General features: G+C 58.1%; 1 protein-coding gene and 1 long non-coding RNA gene across 12 annotated transcripts in view; both read right to left on the bottom strand.

Annotated features, from left to right (window-relative positions):
- The window catches only part of SORCS2 (sortilin related VPS10 domain containing receptor 2), a 575,162-nt gene that overhangs the window by 298,303 nt on the left and 257,161 nt on the right, over positions 1-19,698 (bottom strand). The window lies entirely within an intron of this gene.
- On the bottom strand, positions 267-19,671 carry LOC144581973 (uncharacterized). Of its 2 annotated transcripts, XR_013533544.1 has the most exons (4): positions 19,359-19,671; positions 19,045-19,204; positions 5,682-5,824; positions 267-5,573 (listed from the first exon to the last, which is right to left on the bottom strand). It is a non-coding gene; the product is annotated as an uncharacterized LOC144581973 (long non-coding RNA). The 2 variants fall into 2 exon arrangements; XR_013533543.1 differs by lacking the exon at positions 19,045-19,204.

Below are 19,698 nucleotides of genomic sequence, written 5' to 3'. Positions count from 1 at the left end.
GAGTGACTGCAGGGGTGTGAACCAGACACACTCCCACCCCCACCTGCCCTGAGGATCTCAACAGACTGAGACAAGAGCAGGAAGCACCTTTTGGTTAGTGGGTGTTTGTTCCAGCAGAAGCCACTCCGAGCATCTTGCCCATTTGTATCCCTTTGTGTGGAAAACATTTAGAGAGATGAATACCCACCATGTGGATAGCGATAGTCTTTGAACGGTGACATTTGGGGCAATTAACAAAAAATTTCTATCAAGCTGGAGCCCCAGGTCCCCACCCTGCCCCCGCCCTTCTACCTTGCATAGTTCTTTGGCCTCTGCATCTCCGTTTCCTCATCTGCTAGGTGAGAATGATCAGAGAACCCACCTCCCAGGGTCATCATGGTTTATTCACCTAAGCCCTTTCCCCTGCACCAAAAAATGGCAGCTGCTAACAAGCCACGTCTTGGTCTGGGCTGTGTTCTAGTCACCATCTTGGCGGAAATCACATACTAACCTCTTGTACATGTGTAACTATTACAAGGGGGGAAGCTGTATTGTCCCTGGTGAGTAGGACTATGCATGAATTTTTTTCTTTTCATTATTGTCTACATGTTTTATAATATCTACGTATCTTTATAAGGGAGAAAAAACAAACTTAAAAGGAAAGTGCATGCATCCAGCACCAGCCTGTGGAGAAGGGAGACATGCTACTATGAACACCAAAACCAGCAGGAAGGAGATGGCTGCAGCTCCTGGCTTCTCACAGCGCCTGTGCCCACCCTGGCACCTCACACAGGGAAGCCTGTCACCTCCCGCCACCGGGAGAAGCCCACTCACCCTCCCCTCCCCTCCAGCTCCCACAGCAGCTGGGATGAAGCCTGAATACCACACATTTTACATGTAAAGAAACTCGCCAGATATGCACCGTTCTGCTAAATTTAAAAGGACAAAATAGTCCTCACGGTGCCAAGACAAATGGCAACCCCTGAGATCAAATATTCAGGCCCTGGCAGTGCCTGAGGGCTAAATGCAGAACACTGCCACGGAGTGGAGGCCCCTGCTTGGGGCTGCCTGGCCCTCCTGCATCCGCTCATCCCAGTGGAGCTCCCCGGCCCTTCTTGCCTCCAGCAGCCATGAGTATCATTTGCCTCACAAGAAGCTAATACTGTCCTCACTTTACCACCATAAAAGCCCAGCAAGGGGGTGCTTTGTCATCCTCATTTTCTAGAGAGGTGGCATAACCTGGGTGGAACCCCCAAGGCTTGGGGCAAAGGTCAGGCCACCACATGGCCTCAGCCTGTAGCGAGGAGCCGCAGTGGAGGCCGAGCTGTGCTGGCGGGACTGCCGCGGGAGACAGCGGCTTGGAGAAGGAAAGTGGCACTGCCCATCTCTCCCCTTCCCCAGCGGCGTTTCTCAGGCCCCTTCCCTGTGCTGGGTACTGTCCCGGTGCCCAGCACGCACGAGTACATCCAGAGTGCCGAAGTGCAGAAAGTCTGGACCAGGGAGGAAATTTGGGGTGAACTTTCTCTTTTGGTCATTGGTCCCAATGGGAATGGTCACAGGACACTGTTTTTAGGGATCCCCAAAAGTGCAGCGGCCCCCAGTCCTACCTTTCAATGGGTACAAACTCTCCTCCTAAAAGAATCCATTCTTGACGCAACACACACCTTCCTAGACTACAAACCTAAACACATAGCCCTTCTCTGCCGCAAACCCCTCCCAGCTCCCTTCCCACTGGGGCCCAGCCCAAGCTAGTTAGCACAGCATTCCAGGCGCTGCATCCACCAACCATCCACTCCCACCAGCTCTCCACAGGCTACAGCTCCCATCTCCCTGAGCAGACCACAGCCCCTCCCTCCGCATCTGGAGCTCAGGCTGCAGCCTCTCTTAGAGTGCCTTCTTTTTCCCTTGGTGAACTTCTATGCATCCCTCCATGCCCGTCACAAAAGATCCCACCTGTTCCACCCCCAGGGAGCCTTCTCTGGCTTCTCCAGCTAGAGTTAGGGGCTCACTCATGGGTGGTTGAATCGCAGCACCTGTCACCCAGGTGACATGGCCTGATGGTGAAGCTGCCTGCTCCTATATGATGGAAAGCTCCAGGGTGACAGGTGTGCTCCTCTCACAGCGGCATCTGGCTCACTGCCAGCCCAGGGTAGAAGCTCCATGCATGCTTCCTGGGTGAATGAGTTCATTAACACTTTGGTTCACAGTCAGTTCCAAAAACCAAATAAAGAAATGAGCCGCCCTTGCCAGTTCTCGATCCACGCCCCAGACTCGCCAGCGTGGGGGCCCAGCACGCCCCCGCCCCTCCTGTCTCCGCTACTGCATCTTGGTTCCCAGTGTGACAACTGGGAAGCCAATTCCATGCCAGCCCCGCGTGCATCAGTATGCAGGCGGCGCGGGGCTCCTGCTGAAACACTAATCAGGGCCGTTAGCATGCACTGCGCGGCGCTCTGGAGGCAGCGGTGGAGGAGAGGGGCACCGCTGTCTCCCCAGCCCGCCCAGCTTTCCTCCCCACCGCTTCCAAATTCAGCGAGCACAAATCACTGATGTTATTTTTCCACTAAAGTTAAGCAACAAATTGCTTTGCCAGCCTCCAGCGCTGATTGTTTTAACAGAGACGTGGAGAAGGATACAGCCTTTTCCAAGGATAGGCCTGTTCCCCGAGGCCCTGGAGCCGAGAGCTTCCCCACCCCGACCTCCACCCCCAGGGATTTTCAACCAATAAAACTCACACCTCCACTCTGGGAAGGAAATGCTCACTAAGCGCCTACTGCGCACTGGCGTCTCCTTTGTAAACCCTCTTTTCAGAATACACGAGTGACACTTCAGGGAAGCCGAACAGCCATTCACTTCCTGTCCCCAAGGTCACACAGCTGGACCGTGTCCACTTTCTAAACTGGCTCTGACACCACAGCCGCATTTTCTTTCCTTTTTCTTCGAGACAGAATCTCACTCTATGGCATCATCTTGGCTCACTGCAACCTCTGCCTCCTGGGTTCAAGCGATTCTCCCGCCTCAGCCTCCTGAGTAGCTGGGATTACAGGCAGGTGCCACCACGCCCACCTAATTTTTGTATTTTTAGTAGAGACGGGGTTTCGTCATGTTGGTCAGGCTGGTCTTGAACTCCTGACCTCATGATCTGTCTGCCTTGGCCTCCCAAAGTACTGGGATTACAGGTGTGAGCCGCTGCGCCCGGCCCCATTTTCTTTTTAGTAACAAGCTATGTAACAAATGAGATAATATGGAGCAAGTCCACCACTCCTCCCTTAGTCCCGCAGTCATTCACTCAGACAGGCTTCCGAGCATCGTGGTCAGGAGCGGGCTTCGGGGCCAGGCTCCCTGGCCCACTGCCCCTTGATCCCTGGGCTCTAGACAGTCAGTGACTCAGTTTCCTCATCTGTACAATGAGGATGATAAGAAAACCAAAGCGGAGGGGCTGTGGTCACACTGAGAGCTGAGATACAGCAGCAGAGACTGGGGAGGTGGAGTGGCCAGCGGTCACAAACAGGCTCCCCTGAGCCCCCACATTGGCGAGCCTGGCACACGGGAGTGAGAATTGCCCAGAGTGGTTCATTTCTTTGTTTTTGGAACTGACTGTGAAATGTTAAGAGCAGGTTGTGAGCACGCCCTCTACTGAGGGCACTGTGACCACAGATAGTGAGTGCACACAACGTGTACTGTTATCCATTCACTCCACAAGCGTGTACCAGCTTCTTCCACGTGCAGATGCTGGGATCCCGCTGTATTCACTTAACTCCCCCTGGGTGCCAGACCCAGAGCCAGGGGCTGAGGTCACCAGGACAAGCAAGAGGCTCCATCCCTGGAACACGTCACTCTGACAGCAGAGGGCACTCTGGAAACAGGTGACAGCACCAGCCATGCTTGGAGTGTGTGGCCTCCAGGTGTACCAGGAGGGGAGGAATCCAGGCTGAGAGCCAACGTCTCTGGAGTACACTGATGGACTGCCTGTTTTTATCAGGGACCCCTGACCTACTGCTGGGCCCATCAGAAGCTTAAAACAAAGGCCAATGTTCTCAGTCCCGCTCTCAGCCTCCCAAAGCCTGTCTTTAGATTCTCATGCTACCCTTTGCCTCGTTCTATGGATGAACAAGCGGAGGCTCATGAATGTACATGATTTGCTCACATCTCCTGCTCATGGGGAGGGATCTGGGATTAAAGTCCAAGGCTGTCTCCAAAGCCTCCCCATCCACCTGCCCCCATGTGAGGCATGGGGCAGGAGAGCTGCTGCCCAGCACAGCCTAGATAAATGCCAGCTGGCCTCTGAGCCTCAGAGCCCAGGGCAGAGCGGAGCACACAGGCCAGGCTCCGAGGCACTCTGGGTGGTCCCCAGTGTCCTCTCCCCGACACTCACTTGGACTGTGGCTTCTCTTGAGAGTTCCATTAATTCCTTAGAACTTTGGCCACAGGGACAGGTGAGCCTGATGCGGTGACTTTCAGACTCCAGCTGTAGCCATGGGACAGCAGAGACACCGAAGCCCACAGGGCGGCACCTCCCAGGTGTGCCTGGAAGCTCCTGGGGTCTAGTTAATATGCAGGTGACAGGTGGGCAGGTGTGGGCGGGGCTCGACGTGTAGGTTCCCAGGCCACATTTTGGGCAGCAGGGGGTGGAGAGCCAAGCAGGGGTCAGAGGTGAGGCACCCAGAAGCCCCTGCCCAAGCCTCTTGGCTGTACCCCAAGGACGGCAGCCGAGCACGGAAGGGCCAGGGAGAGAGCACCCCGCTGGGCTTCCTCGGTCACTCCGGCAGTGGGGCTACGGCTATGCTCCTCGGAGTGTGAGAAAATGCTAGAGCTCCCCTCCATTTCTCATCTTGTCCTTCTAAATGTTCTGTCTGGGACGTGATTTTGTCAAGTGTATGAAAATCCCGCACAGCTGTGCCTAAGTCCACGCACACATGTTGCCGTGCGTGTTCGACACATCTGGGGCTGCTGATCACACGGAGTGTGCAGCCACCGTGCCGAGGAGGCCTTGGTGCGGCCAGGCTGCCAGCCCAGAGGTCAGGCTGGATGCTAGGCCATCCCCCGGCAGGTGAGGCGGGACGTGGGGGAGAAAGGTGGAGGCAGCGGGAGGAAGGAAGGGCTCCAACTCCAGGGCTGCAGCCATCCCCACAGTGTCTTTCACGTTCAGAGATGGAAGGCAGTCCCGTTACGGCAGAGGCAAAGAGCGAAGGCAGTCATTATTTTATTAAGGACAAGGGGATGATGAAGAATTTAGTCTGGGGAGAGACCGCGTTGTCGACTGAATCACCAGGTCCTCCGTCCCGACATGGCCTTTTCTCTAATGTCCTCTGACATTTGTGGCAGGGCATCTTGAAAAAGCTTCCAGAAAGCTTCAGGTCTGCCTGCAGCCTGGGCACTTCTGACACTCCCCGGGCGGCAGGTGGCGGGGAGCAGCATGAGGATGATGGAAAGAGAGGGGAGAAATGAAATCCTTGAGGGAACGAGGCGCCTGTGTCAAGCGTGCTCCCGTGAAACATTCAGGCTGCGAGCCTGGCCGTGTGTAGCGAATGCGCCGTGCAGGCTCCAGGAAGGCGACTGCGAGGTCACGGCCGCAGATGTGAAAATGCGACATCGAGCTGAAAAGTGACCCCATGGGACACCCAGGATTAGGGAGCACGGCGAGTTACTCCCGGATCTGAATATCCAGCCAAGTCACATCCCCTTTCCCTCCAAATCCCACTTACAAGAAGCTAATCTCGCCAAATCTTGATTACATAGCTCTCGGCACGTCATTCTGACAGACCCGGAATGTTCCCACAGACACGGGGTTCGCTCCAGCCACAGAAACGCACGTGGGTCTGACCCGCCAGAGGGCCTCGGAGCGGTCCTGGACACAAGGGCACCGGGTGGGCTTGGGAAAGCCATGGGGGGGTACGCTGGAATACCCCGAGGCTGCGGCTCCAGGCTGCTTTTTGACCACAGGGCTGCTCTGAAGCTGGGGAGTCTGGCACCCCAATGCATGGCCTTAGAAGTGTGCAGGGGGCCCTGGAGGCTGCGCTGGCCCCTGACTGGGGTTGCTGGTTGGTGCCCAGGTGGGCCAGGACAGGAAGATGCCAGCACAGGGGACCACGTCCTCTGGGGCTTAGGGCACCGTGGCCCTCAAGGTACCACTGCCTCATTTCCCTTGGGTCCACCCAGGATTCTACTTGCTGCCACCAGGGGGTTGGGGGGCACTCTCACCCCATTGGCTGGCTCAGACCCTCAAACAGCACTGGGCACCATGTTGGGGAGTGGGGGCTGCTGGGGCACATGACAAGGTGCAGGAGCGCCAGGTCCCGCAGTACTCAGCCACACTAAATGCCCCTTGCCTGCCAGGCTGGATGCTCAGGGCCACTGGGCTCTGCAGGGGTGGCCCTGGGTGACATGAAGGACATGGTCCCCCACACCACCTGCTCTGCCAACGCTCCCAGCTACTCCTTGCCTCTCTCCCTCCCTGCCAGGGGCAGAGGCCATCCACCCAGGTACTTCTCCCCAAAGTGGACAGCCATGGCGAACACCTTCCATGTTACCAGGTTGGCTTCACAGGACCCCCAAGGCTCCTGAGCCCAAGCAGGTGACGTCCCAGAGGGTGATAGCAGCCGGGCTGGCCCTGGAGAAGCTTGTCCAGAGATGGGACACTTGAGGACATGCAGCAAAGTCCTCCTGGGACCTCTGAGGCCAGAGAGACCAGTGACCTGGACACTCCAGGCCAGGCCAAGACGGATGCCTGGGGAAATCCCAGCTCTGGGAGCCTCACTTCCTGGGGCCAGGCCTCACAGCAGCATCACATCGTAGGCCTCGCTAACCTCCCAGCCAGGCCCGTCACAGGTGTCACCTTATTCAACTCTCACATCCACCTGGGAGACAGGAACTGAAATGGTGCAGCCCATTTTACAGATGAGGAAACTGAGCCAGGCAGGGGCTCAAGCTCGCAGCCTCAATACCACTGCCTTTCTGTGGCTGCCCCCCACCTCCACCTCATGTCTCCCTAGTACAAGTCCTGCTATGTGCCTGGGGTTTGGAGAGATGCCTTCTCCACAGCAATCCTGAGGGGGCATAGGATCCCCCTCTTCTATAGCTGAGGAAACAGAGACTTGGAGAAGGGTGGAGAGACTTGCCAGGGGCCCACAGTGGGGAGGGAGGGCTTGGATCTGAGCCCTGTGTAGCCGGGTGAGTCCAAAGCTGTGTCGTCTTCACTGAGCCCTTCATCTGCGAGCGTGCTGCGTCAACTAACAGGGGAGCAGCATAAGGGGAAGGTGTGGCCTTTGCCACGTACCACAGGACCCCAGCAGGCTTCTCTCCCACCCCTCCATGCAGCCAGGCAGCATGGGAGCCTTTGCACACGTGGTCCCTCAGCCAGCTACGCGCTTTCCTCCCGGACCCAAAGGCCACCTTCTGCTCATTCCTTAGGCCTTCATTAAGCATTGCCTCCTCCAAGAAGCCTCCCCCAACCTCTGGGGACACCACCACTGCTCCCTCTATGGTGCCTGGGATCCCCTTGGGGTGGCCTGAGCCCCAGGCTGTCTCACAGGACAGTGGGCTCCTCCTGGCCAGGACCCAGTCTCAGTCACCCAAGTCTTCTGTCCAGCTTTGGCCCTAGAGAAAGGACACTCAGGTCAGGTTTGATGAGTGAATAAATGAAAGCGAAATCATCCCACATCAGTCTCATCATGCAAAGGTGTTTAACAAGTTTCAAGCAGCAGGAAGTTTTGTCCAAACTGAAGTCTAACCCGGAAGTGTGATGCATAAGAAGACTGCTTGGTTTGCAGAATGGGGACCGTGGGGGAATTCCGCTTGGCTTCCCCACATCCTCCTTAGCTCAGGGGCCACCAAAGGGCTCAGGGGAGCACAGCTGGAAAACTACTAGCACTAACACACAAGACCAGGCCTGCACCCAGCCCTGCTCCGCTGACGCACGACCCTCCCCTGCTCAACAACTCTCAATGGCTCCCTGGTACCTACAGCAGTGAGTGCCATCACCCTGCCCCCAATCTACAGCCTGTGCCAGCCTCTGACGTGACACTTCCCTGCCAGCCCTGCCTTCCCCCGACCCACAAGAAGACTCAGCAGTGACTTCTGGGGGCCATCAGTGGGTGCTGCCCAGATCTTCTCTCTTCCTGAAAGACCCTTCCCTCCCTCAAACTTTTCTCAGAAGTGTCACCCACGGTGCCCTGAGGGGAACTGGGCACCCACTCAACCAGGTCAGTGGGTGGTTTTGTTTTGGGGTAACCAAGACATCCTGGAAGCTGCAGGCCAGATGCCCCTGCCTCATGGCCTCTCGGGCTAGCGGTGTGGACGCCCCTGCCCCACGGCCTCTCAGGCTAGCGGTGTGGACGCCCCTGCCCCACGGCCTCTCGGGCTAGCGGTGTGGACGCCCCTGCCCCACGGCCTCTCGGGCTAGCGGTGTGGACGCCCCTGCCCCACGGCCTCTCGGGCTAGCGGTGTGGACGCCCCTGCCCCACGGCCTCTCAGGCTAGCGGTGTGGACGCCCCTGCCCCACGGCCTCTCGGGCTAGCGGTGTGGACGCCCCTGCCCCACGGCCTCTCGGGCTAGCGGTGTGGACGCCCCTGCCCCACGGCCTCTCGGGCTAGCGGTGTGGACGCCCCTGCCCTGCAGCTCTCCTGTCCTCTCCACAGGCCCAGCAGGCAGCTGCGTCCACTCAAAACACTGAACCCCTCAGGACCTTCCAGTTTCCCTTTCTGGCTTCTTCCCCAGAGGCCATGAAGTGGAGCAGCTCAGGCAAACACGCAAAAGGAAAATGCCCCTGGCAAGTCCCTGGCGTGACCAGGCCCTCTGGCTGAGCTCACATCTGTCAGCTTGCCGCAGCATTCCCTAGGGCACATGGCTCCCTGGCCGAAAGTCACTCGGGGGCCGGGCACTGCTGTGTCTCCCCATCTGTGGCCCCAGCCTCTGCCTCTGGGCCCGGCTGTGTGTCCTTTCAGGAATAGTCACCTCAGCCAACACTGACGCCATCTATGTGAGATGACAGGCTGGGAGGACAGAACAGCCTTCGGGAAGAGCTAACAGGTGGCAGGGACTCTGCCTGGAAACCGCTGTGTGCTGCTCACTCCGTCAGTAAATCAACACCCATTGTTGACACCTCCAGGGTGCTGCGCCTGAGGAGGGTGGAATGTCAACAGCAGGGAGGACGGAAAGGTCTCCGCCTGCACCATGCCCAGCGCCGGGCTCGGCCTTCACCTTGACCTCCTCTCTCACCCCTGGTCTCCGCCTGCACCATGCCCAGTGCCGGGCTCGGCCTTCACCTTGACCTCCTCTCTCACCCCTGGTCTCCGCCTGCACCATGCCCAGTGCCGGGCTCGGCCTTCACCTTGACCTCCTCTCTCACCCCTGGTCTCCGCCTGCACCATGCCCAGTGCCGGGCTCGGCCTTCACCTTGACCTCCTCTCTCACCCCTGGTCTCCGCCTGCACCATGCCCAGTGCCGGGCTCGGCCTTCACCTTGACCTCCTCTCTCACCCCTCGACACAACCCTGGAGGCGGCTGTGTGCACCCAACTAGGGGTGAAACGGAGCCCGGAGCAGTGAAGCCTTGCCCAGGGCCAACTACTCCTACACGGCAGGGCAGGGTGGGGCGGAGTTCTGCACACCCAAAGCCCGCATCCTTCCCTCCATCCAGATCATCGAGAGATGACCCACTCACCCCTCAGCCCTGCCACAGGGGGACAAGCAGCAGCGCCCAGGGAGCTCTGTCTCAGCTGCTGCACAGCAGGCCTCTTCTGTCCCCATCTCCTCTAGGCCCACAGCAAAAGTACCCATGCTGCTCTTGACAGCCCCTTCCTGCACCACCCTCTCTCCCAGGCCAGGAAAGAGCTGCTGGTCACAGAAGCCAGCTTCTTCCCCAAGCATCCCCCAAGCTGAGCTGCTGGTCACAGAAGCCAACTTCTTCCCCAAGCATCCTCGGAGATGAGCTGCTGGTCACAGAGGCCAACTTCTTCCCCAAGCATCCCCGAGCTGCTGGTCACAGAAGCCAGCTTCTTCCCCAAGCATCCCCAGAGCTGCTAGTCACAGAAGCCAGCTTCTTCCCCAAGCATCCCCAGAGCTGAGTTGCTGGTCACAGAAGCCAGCTTCTTCCCCAAGCATCCCCAGAGCTGAGTTGCTGGTCACAGAAGCCAGCTTCTTCCCCAAGCATCCCCCAAGCTGCTGGTCACAGAAGCCACCTTCTTCCCCAAGCATCCCCCGAGCTGCTGGTCACAGAAGCCAGCTTCTTCCCCAAGCATCCCCCGAGCTGAGCTGCTGGTCACAGAAGCCACCTTCTTCCCCCGAGCTCTAAACACTGCGGTTGTCCTCAGGTGGAGAGGGACAGCAGTACCCAGGCCATTTTAAGTTTCTGGCCTCAAGAAGAGGTCCTCCCCTCCTGCCCTGCAAGCTTATGGGTGGGAAACAGAAAAAAATGCATGTCAAGGCCGATGGGCAGCTGGTCCCAAATGTGAAACACAGACCAGCTCTTTGGTGGCTGTGATTTCCCTCTGCAGAAGGGAAGTGCCTCATTTGCATAATTCCATTCATTCATTCATTCCCAACCCCAGCACGGAGCCCGAACCCAACACGTCCATATGCGCTGCCAGGTGCGGCTCACCTCATCCTTCCGGCAATCCTACGAGCCCAGTCCTGTTACTGACAGATTTTACAGAGGCAGAAATGGAGGCACAGAGAGGTAAGCCAGTTGCTGGTCATGGGGCTAGAGAGAGGCCGGGACACTGCCTGTGCCCTCGGGGATCCAAGTGGAAAACTGCATGCACCTGGGGGTGATGTTAGTTTGGACGGAAAGTGGGAAGGCACCACAGACTGGCCAGCAGAGGGGAGGGGGAACAGAAGAACCTTCCAGGCCAGGCACAGTGGCTCACGCCTGTAATCCCAGCACTTTGGGAGGCTGAGGTGAGTGAATCACAACGTCAGGAGTCAGAGACCAGCCGGTCCCATGTGGTGAAATCCCGCCTCTGCTACAAAATACAAAAATCAGCCAGGTGTGGTGGCTACTCAGGACGCTGAGGCAGGAGAACTGCTTGAACCTGGGGGGCAGAGTTTGCAGTGAGCCAAGATCGCGCCATTGCACTCCAGCCCAGGCAAAGAGCAAGACTCCATCTCAAAAAAAAAAAAAGAAGAGCCTTCCACATGGAAGGCAGAGCGGGAGTGAAGAGTGGTGTCAGGTGTGTACATGGAAGGAAATTCGTGGTGTTGGGGGTCACCGGGCAGAGCCGGAGGAGCCAGCAGCTGCAGAGAGAAGGCACTGGATGGGGCTGGGTCACACTATGAAGGGCTCTTACTGCCTTGGCCAAATGCGCGCTTGGAAAAGCATGTCAGGTGATCTCACTGTGTCCTGGGAGGAGGAAGCTGCTGCCTGCCATGTGTAGGGTAGGGGGAAAATGGGAGGGGGGGTGGGGGTGTGGCTGCATCTGGGCTGAGGCCCTGGGGGACAGAGCCAGGAGTGGGGAGGAAAGGCAGGCCTTTGAGGGTGAGGGGCCACCGAGGGGCACCCGTACTGCACCCTGTAGTCAGGCAGGAGCGGAGGCACAGGTTTGAGAAGGACGGTGTACACTGTTAGAGCTGGCGGGGACTTGCAGGCATCTCCTTCCACTGGACTTCTACCAGGCAGAGGAATGTGAGGTTCAGAGAGGCTGAGGCAGCTGTGGGAGGTCACACAGCAATTTGGTAGTGGGGCCTCCTGACCTCAAAGCCAGTGTTATTCCCACTGTACCTGAGTGAGGCTCTTCTCTCCAAATAAAGGAAGGAAAGGTCCGGTCCCCCACACCACCCTCCCTGCCACACCTCCTAGACCTCTACAGGACATAGGGCTGTTCCTCTCTGTTGCGACCTCCACCCTACCTCCCAGGCCTGGAATGGTCGAAGCCTTGAGAGTGAGAACAGGGCACCTTCATCCACCTGGGCAGCAGGGATGGGGGCACCAGGGCCCCCTGCGGCCTTACATGTTTGTCAGAACTCGCAAAGCACACAGCTTCTTAGCGGGGTGCAGGCTGCAAGGCTAGCCCATGGGGCAGGAGGCAGCTGGTGGCTCTCCCCACCTCCCTCACACCCCTCCCAGATGCCCACACCACCAGCGCCAGCATTGCTGGCCAGTGCGGTACTCAGGGCTGACAGGCCAGGGACCCAAGCACAGGCAACTCACAGCCCAAGGCACGCCCTGCTGCCTCCCACCTCCATGGCCTCCGCTCCACCTGGACGGAGCCTTCAGCATCCTCTCTGGGCTCCCTGTCTCAGTCTGGCCCTCCCTCCTCTGCAGTCCTGCAGCCAGAAGGGTCCGGGACTCACAAAACCAGCCCAGCAAGCTCCCACTCTGAACACTTCTGTAGCTCCCACTGCTCCAGCAGCAAAGCCCAAACTCCCTATGGTGGCAGTGGAGGGTCTCAACCCCACCTGTGCCCATGGGCAGACAACATGCCACACAGGCTTTCCCTGCCCTGTGTGCACACAGCACCTGCATGTCCCAGTGGGGCCATGTCGGGCGTGTAGAAGGCTGGTCCCCACGTCACCTCTGTGCACTCTTGGGGTGGTAGTGACTCAGGCCCAGGGAGGGTAGTGGCTTGGCCTCAGGGCTCCCAGCTGGGTATGGCAGGGCCTCTCAGAGACCAGGCCCCACTGCTGCTGCTGCTGAAGACCTAGGCCCACACCCCAGGCCACTTCATTCATTCATTCACTCACTCACTCATTCACTCCTTGACTCAGTCACTCATGCGTTCACTCACTCACTCTCCTATCCATTCACTCATTCACTCATTCCTCATTTCTTCACTCAGTCACTCACTCAACTCACTAATTCCCACATTCACTCATTCATTTCTTCATTCACTCTCTCATTTACCCACTCACTCCCTCATTCACTCAGATTCATTCCATCTGCTGTGGATGGACACTGCCCATGTGGCAGGCCTCATCCAGGTGCTGGAGCTCAGGGCAGCAGAGCCCTGGACACGGGGAACATGTGTGAGAGAAACAGACATGGATGCATCCTTACACACAGCACCTACAGCCGTGCTGAGTCCTGCGGGGCAAGGTGAGGTGGGGGGGGGCTCACCTATAATGGGGGCCTTGGCATGTGGGCCACAGTTACCCAGACAAAAAGATGACGGGGCCTCACCTGAGACTCACTCGTGATGGCTGACAACTTCTGGGTGGCTGGGGGCTCAAGAAAGGGTTGAGGAGTGGGCGTGGGGGCTGCAGCTGCCCTTCCAGCCCAGCAGCCACCAATCATTTCCCTGGCTCCTTTAACTCCTCCCACAGCCTGGAGGGGCACACACTGTGTCACTCCAGAGAGCCCAGCACCACCAGGCAGAGCTCAGGAGTCTCAGATGGGGGTCCTTAAAGACCCTCCCAGCAAGTACCCCAGACACAGATGAGGACACTGAGGCTGAGGCCCTGGGGGCCAAGGGCCTGAGGCCACACACAGTCTGCAGAGCCTGGTCCTGAAGGCATTGGGGGCCTTGCCCACATCCATCCTGGGACCCTCCTTTCTGGAGAAACCCTGACCAGACACAGGAAAACGCACAGCCCCACGTGTCCCAGGGTCCCCATCGTTCAGGATGTTGGAGGGTAAGCAGGAGAGCAAACGTTATTTGTTTAACTAATTTCAAGGATCAAGCATTTCCAGATGTCTCTGCAGCTCCTACCCTCCTGCTGGCCCCAGGTGCATTCCTCATGAAGCTCTGGAAGGGAGGGGGTGCTCTGAGGGGACCCTGGGTATGGAGGAATGTCTGGCTAGCGGAGCTGCCAGGGGAGATGGCCGCTGGATTCCTGGAACACTGGAGCAATTTTCCAGGCCAAAGGCAGCTGAAGACAGCACAGACTCTGTCTTCTGAGAAGCTGCTGCCCTGCAGGGTCAACATGGAAGAGGAGGATGTGGGGGGCTCCAGAGAATCTTGCACAGAGCAAAACCCACCCCACGAGAATCCAGGAACAAACGCGTAGCAGCCCCCAGCATCTCCTGAGTGCCAGGTGCATCCTCAACCCAGGGCTGGGTCACAGAGGCCCTGTCAGGCAGGGGGACAGACACAGCGTCACATGGCAAGTTCCCCAAGTTCACCCATGGGTGGGAGAAAAGCAAGCCTGTGTCCCCCGGTCAGACGGCGAACTCCATCCTGGGCTATTGCGAAGGTGCTGGGAGGGAGGGAAGGGGAGGGAGGGGAGAGAAAGGAAGGGAAGGAGGGAGGGAAGAAGGGAAGAAGGGAAGGAAGGAAGGAAGGAAGGAAGAAGGGGGAGAAAGGAGGGAGGGAGGGAAGGGAGGGAGGGAGGGAGGGGAGGGAGGGAGGGAGGGAGGGGAGGGGAGAGAAAGGAAGGGAAGGAGAGAGGGAAGAAGGGAAGGAAGGAAGGAAGGAAGAAGGGGGAGAAGGGAGGGAGGGAGGAGGGAAGGGAGAGAAAGGAAGGGAAGGAGGGAGGGAAGAAGGGAAGGAAGGAAGAAGGGGGGAGAAAGGAGCGGGGGAGGGAGGAAGGAAGGGAGAGAAAGGAAGGGAGGGAGGGAAGGAAGGAAGGGAGGGAGGGAGGGAGGGAAGGAGGGAAGGGAGGGAGGGAGGGGAGAGGAGGGGAGAGAAAGGAAGGGAAGGAGGGAGGGAAGAAGGGAAGGAAGGAAGGAAGAAGGGGGAGAAAGGAGGGGGGAGGGAGGAGGGAAGGGAGAGAAAGGAAGGGAGAGAGGGAGAGAGGGAAGGAAAGAAGGGAGGGAGGGAGGGGAGGGGAGGAGGAGGGAAGGGAAGGAGAGGAAGGGAGAGAGGAAGAAGGGAGAGGAGAGGAAGGGAGAAAGGTAAGGAGTGGAGAGAAAGGAAGGAAGGGAGGAAGGCAGGGATGGAGAAAGGAAAGAAGGAAAGGATAGAGGAAGGAAGTGATGGAGGGAGGAAGAGAGGGAGGGAGGGAGGGAGACAGAGAAAGACCAAAGGAAGGGAGGGAGGGAGGGAGGGAAGAGAGGGAAAGAGAGAGAGGGAGGGGGAGGGAGAGAGGGAAAAGAGAGGAAGGGGTAGAGAAAGAAGGGAGGAGAGAGAAAGGAAGGAAGGGAGGAAGGCAGGGATGGAGGAAGGAAAGAAGGAAAGGATAGAGGAAGAAAGTGACAGAGGAAGGAAGAGAGGGAGGAAGGAGGGAGACAGGGAGGGAGTGAGGGGACAGAGAGGAAAGGAGATGTGGAAAGAGGAAGGAAAGGGGAGAGGGAGGGAAGGAGAGGAGGGACAGGGAAGAGAAGGAATGAAGGAGGGAGGGAGGGAAGGGAAGGAAGGGAGGAAGACAGGCAGGCAAAACCCTTCCTTGGACTACAGGAGCTTAGAGCCTGGCATTTCTCTCTGCCTGGCTGGCGCAGGGCTCTGAGCAGGACTTGGCCACGCTGGGTCACACGGCAGATGCCCCTTGCGCTGCACTGCAGTTTCACCTCCGGGCACCACACCCTGCTGACTTGCCGGAGACAGGGCCTGGAGCAGCAGGACAGTGAGGGGCACAAAACATGAGTGTGCCTCAGAACGGACGCAGCCACAGTGCTGGCTCTTCTCACAGTGGACTCCCGCCCATCTACAGCGGCACGTTTCCTAGACTTAACACCGAACCTGGCACAGAGCAAGCCTCCGCCGGCCCCCAGCGCCAGCCCCTCACACATTCACAGCTGGTGGCACAGCGGCACGCGTGGCAAAACCGAGCAGGCACAGATGGGAAGGGAACGCAGCAGCCTGCGCCTGGAGGTCACGTGGGGGGCGGAGGGAGGAGAATCGGCTCTGCTGTGTCCGCAGGGCTTTCCCTCTCAACAACCTGAAACACACCTGCAGAGCGCTCCCCTCCGTCCAGCGTCCTGGGAGGCACAGACCCTATTCCACCCTGTGTCATAGCTCGTTTCATAATTGCACTTTCAAAATGCTACGCTCCATCTTCCAGGAGCAGCAGCCTCCTCAGGGTCCTGCCCCAAGCCTGAGCCTGGAGGACTCCGTGCTCTGGCAGCCAGGTTTGGAGGTCCAAATTCCCAACGAATGGATGGACTTATTTGTGAGTTGTGTGTTTATCACTCCCTGCAAAACAGAACCCTTCCAGAACTGGAATAAAATCCAAATCTAAGTTGTGGATCTGAAATGATCCACATGCACATACGGGCTCAATCAGAAGTCTGAATTCAGGTCGACCCTGGCTCTGAACCCCCCTAAGCCTCAGTGTTCCCATCTGTAAAATGGACACTATATAGAGGGTTTACCACATGCCAGGGACTTAGCCGGGTGTTCTGACTTTTAACTAGTAGGCACTCGTACGATCCACACAGGGCAAGGCACGAAGGCAGAAGTCAGCTCCCCCAGGCAGGGGACACCAGGATGGGTGACCTCCTCTCAGTCGCCTGGGCCTAACTAAGCACCCTTCCCCTCAGCTACCCGGTAACCTCCTTCCAGGGAGTTACAAGGAAAATGCAGCCACTTTCACAGCCTCAGAAGGAATCAACCCTGCCCACACCTTCATCTAGGGCTTCTGGCCCCCACAACTGAGCACACCAGGTCCTTCTGGGACCCGCTTCTATAGCTGAGAGAAGTACTTGTCAGCAAAGGTGACATGGCTTCTCTGAGGTCCTCTGTGACAGGAGGGCCAGCGCCAGATGTATCTCAGCTCACGGGGGATGAAGAGGTGAGACAGGCTCAGAGCCAGCCCAACTGAAGCTGAGGGAACCCTGATCTCCACGTCCTGGGGCTTCCCCATGACACTGCACGAAGAATTGCTCCTGGTGGCCGCTGCTAAGTGATGCCTGGCACAGCTGGCACTCATGCTAGGGTGCACCCCTTATGTGCCAGGAACAGGGGCTCAAAGGAATCATGGCCCCTGTGCTCATGCCCTGACTCCAGGCCTGGATCCCACCCCCCGCAGCACCCCAGCAGGGCTGCTCAGGGTCACGTTGGGGACAGAGGAGCAAGCTCAGTCCCTCCTGAGGGCTCGGGAAAGGCCAGCTGCAGGGGTGGCCCCTCAGCAGTGTCCCAGGCATCTGAGTTGATTGGAATCATCCTATCCCACCCCAGCGTGTACCCCCAACACTCACAAATACTCAGTGATGACCCCTATGGGTAGAATTGAGTCCCCGAAAATTCATGTATTGAAGCCCTAAGCCCTAGTGAAGCCACCTCCAGCCTGATGCTGCAGATGCCACTTCGAGGTGCCATGGGGGGGTGTGGAAAGCCACCCACAGTTCCTGGGGTGGGTGGGGTGTGGGGACCAGGGCCTGTGTCCCTCCAACTCACTGTGTGATATCAGAGGCTTACTGATGCTCAGCTCTGCTGAGGAATAAGGTTCTTTTCTCCCCTCCCCTCCCCTCCTCTCCCCTCCCCACCTCCTTCCTTTATCTCCATGCCCCCAACCCCCAGTCTGAGCTCTTTCACTGGCTTTAAGCTCAACCAAAAGGGAAGGGAAAGGAAGGGAAGATGGGGAGGAAGGAAGGAGGGGGGAAGAAATGAAAGGAATAGAGGAGGGAGAGAAGGCAGAAAAGAGAAAGAAAAGAAAAAGGAAAGAAAGCAGCTGCGAGGCATTTGTCTCTGGCCTGAGGAACTGTAGGTGCAAGGTTGGGGCTGGGCAGGTGGGCACCTGTCCCCCATCCCTCTGTTCTCAGGGCCAGTGGAGACACTGCCTGTGGCCCAGGGATGACAGCTCCGACCAGGAGAAGCGGCTGGGTGTCCCTGGGTCCCTCTGGGGTCCTGTGTTTCCTGATGTATCCAGCTCTCAGCAACTCAGGAGGGTTGGGTCCACTATGACCCTGAGGAAAGGTCAGCCTGACGGCTTAGTGACCAGCCCAGGGCCACAGCATCCTGAGCAATGCAGCTTAGAGAAACGTTTCGGCCCTTGCCTCCCTCCTCCGGCCACCCTACAGCCTCCGTCCTGGCCTCGGTTCCACCCTGTTCTGCCTTCTGCTCCTGAACAGAGGCCAATGGGTCCAGCACTCACACTTCTTCCCCAGTCCCTCTCCATCCACGGGACCCCCTGCTGTGCCCCAGGCCTTCTCACACTCATAGAGGGCACCTGTGATTCCACATCGCCCAAATCCCTCCCTGGCAGCAGGCCTTGTGCTCCTCCAAGGACCCCCTCCCACGGCTTGGGCTGCGAATCCAGCAGCCCCTCCAGACCCAGCTCTACCCCGTCATCCCTGGCTCCTCTCCCCCAGATTTCCCCCAAGATGTCCCCAACCTCAGAACCTCAAACACCAGCCAGAGCCGGTGACTTCTATACTTTTCTCCTCAGGTCTTGTCCTCATTGCCAAGTCCCAAATGTCTGTCCCAAGGGTACCTCTGCAGGCATGTCCCACAGCCCTTACCCTCACCATGTCAGTCCTGAGATCCCCATCTGCCTGTCCTGACCTCCTGGACGAAGGGACAGCCGGCCCATCTCACAAGCCTGGGCCTCCCCTGACCCCTCCCTCTCGCCACCCGCAGTGATGGCCCAGTCCTGGAACCCTCCCTACACTCCCCGCTCTGGATCAGGCACCTGGTGTTGCAACCACAGGCCAGCAGGTCTGCCTGCCTGGGTCCCTCCTCCGGCTCATCATCCGAGTGGCCCAGGCCAAACGTTTGGTGTGTCCCTGACTCTTCTCTTTCTCACACATGCCACATTCAAACCATCAGCAAATCCTGTTTACTGGATCTAACTTCAAGCAGATGCTAAATCTGCAGCCTGTCACCTACCGTCACCACCTGAGCCACCTCTCCTCTAGACCACCACAGGCGCCCCTGACTCCTCCTCAGCATGCTCCCTGCCACCAGCCTTGCCCCAGCTCGATCCTTCTAGAAGCACCGTGGGATCACGGCAGCCCTCCAAAACCCTGCCATGGCTCCCCACTGCCCGTGCAGGAACAGCCAGAGTCTACCCGCATGGTCCCTCTGACTGTGACGCCTTCTGCTCCCGCCCCCATCACTTGGCTCAAGTCTCCTGGCCCCTGTTCTTCCTGCACCCACCTGCCACAGGACCTTTGCACGGGCTGGCCTCACTGCTCGGTGCACACCAGGACACCAACGTGACTCTCACAGCTCCTCCAAGCTTACACTCAAATGTTCTGTTGAATCACAGAGGCGTCCCCAGTCCGCTTACAAGCTCTAGAGTTTCTCTCCCTCACTCACCTTTCCTCCGTATGGTAACTCTCAGTATATATGTTGTGTACTTTCTGCTTCCTCCACTAGAATATAAGTTCCAGGAGTGCAGGGTTTCTGTTTGGTAACTCAAATATTCCCAGCACCTAGACTAGCACTCAGCACATAGTAGGCTCTTCGTGAATAATTGCTGGATACGTGTATGAACATAAAGCCAAATAAACATGGCACAAGCATCTGCTTTTAGGGTCTGCTCATTTCCCCTCTTCTAATAGGGAAGGAGGGATTCTCCCCGCTTCATGAGCCCTCAACCTTCACCCATGGGGATGAGACAGCCCATTTACCTGTGGGTGAGGCACTCCCGCTTGCTCAAGGGGCTTTGGGGGGCAGGTGGGTGCGTGGGGCCTGTTGTATTCAGATGGGCCAGCAGCTGCAGCTGGGTGGGGGAGGTGGAGGCAGGCACACCTGCCCAAACTGGGGAGGACCCTGCGGGAAACCACCTGCCGGGCAGACTCAGGAGGGAGGAAGCCAGGCTGCCCAAGGCATTGGCGCATGGGAGACAGCCAGCTCAGCACTCTGTACTTGTGCCTCCAACACCAAGGTGCTGGGACCCCGGAAAGAAGGTCTCTGACTCTGGGGATGTGGGCCCAAGGCCCCAAAGTCCTGAGTCTCCACACCTAAGCT

Source organism: Callithrix jacchus, chromosome 3 (genome assembly GCF_049354715.1).
Source record: "Callithrix jacchus isolate 240 chromosome 3, calJac240_pri, whole genome shotgun sequence".
Taxonomy (NCBI): domain Eukaryota; kingdom Metazoa; phylum Chordata; class Mammalia; order Primates; family Cebidae; genus Callithrix; species Callithrix jacchus.
The sequence above is the reverse complement of the archived record's forward strand: the minus strand, read 5'-3'. Positions and strand labels throughout refer to the sequence as shown.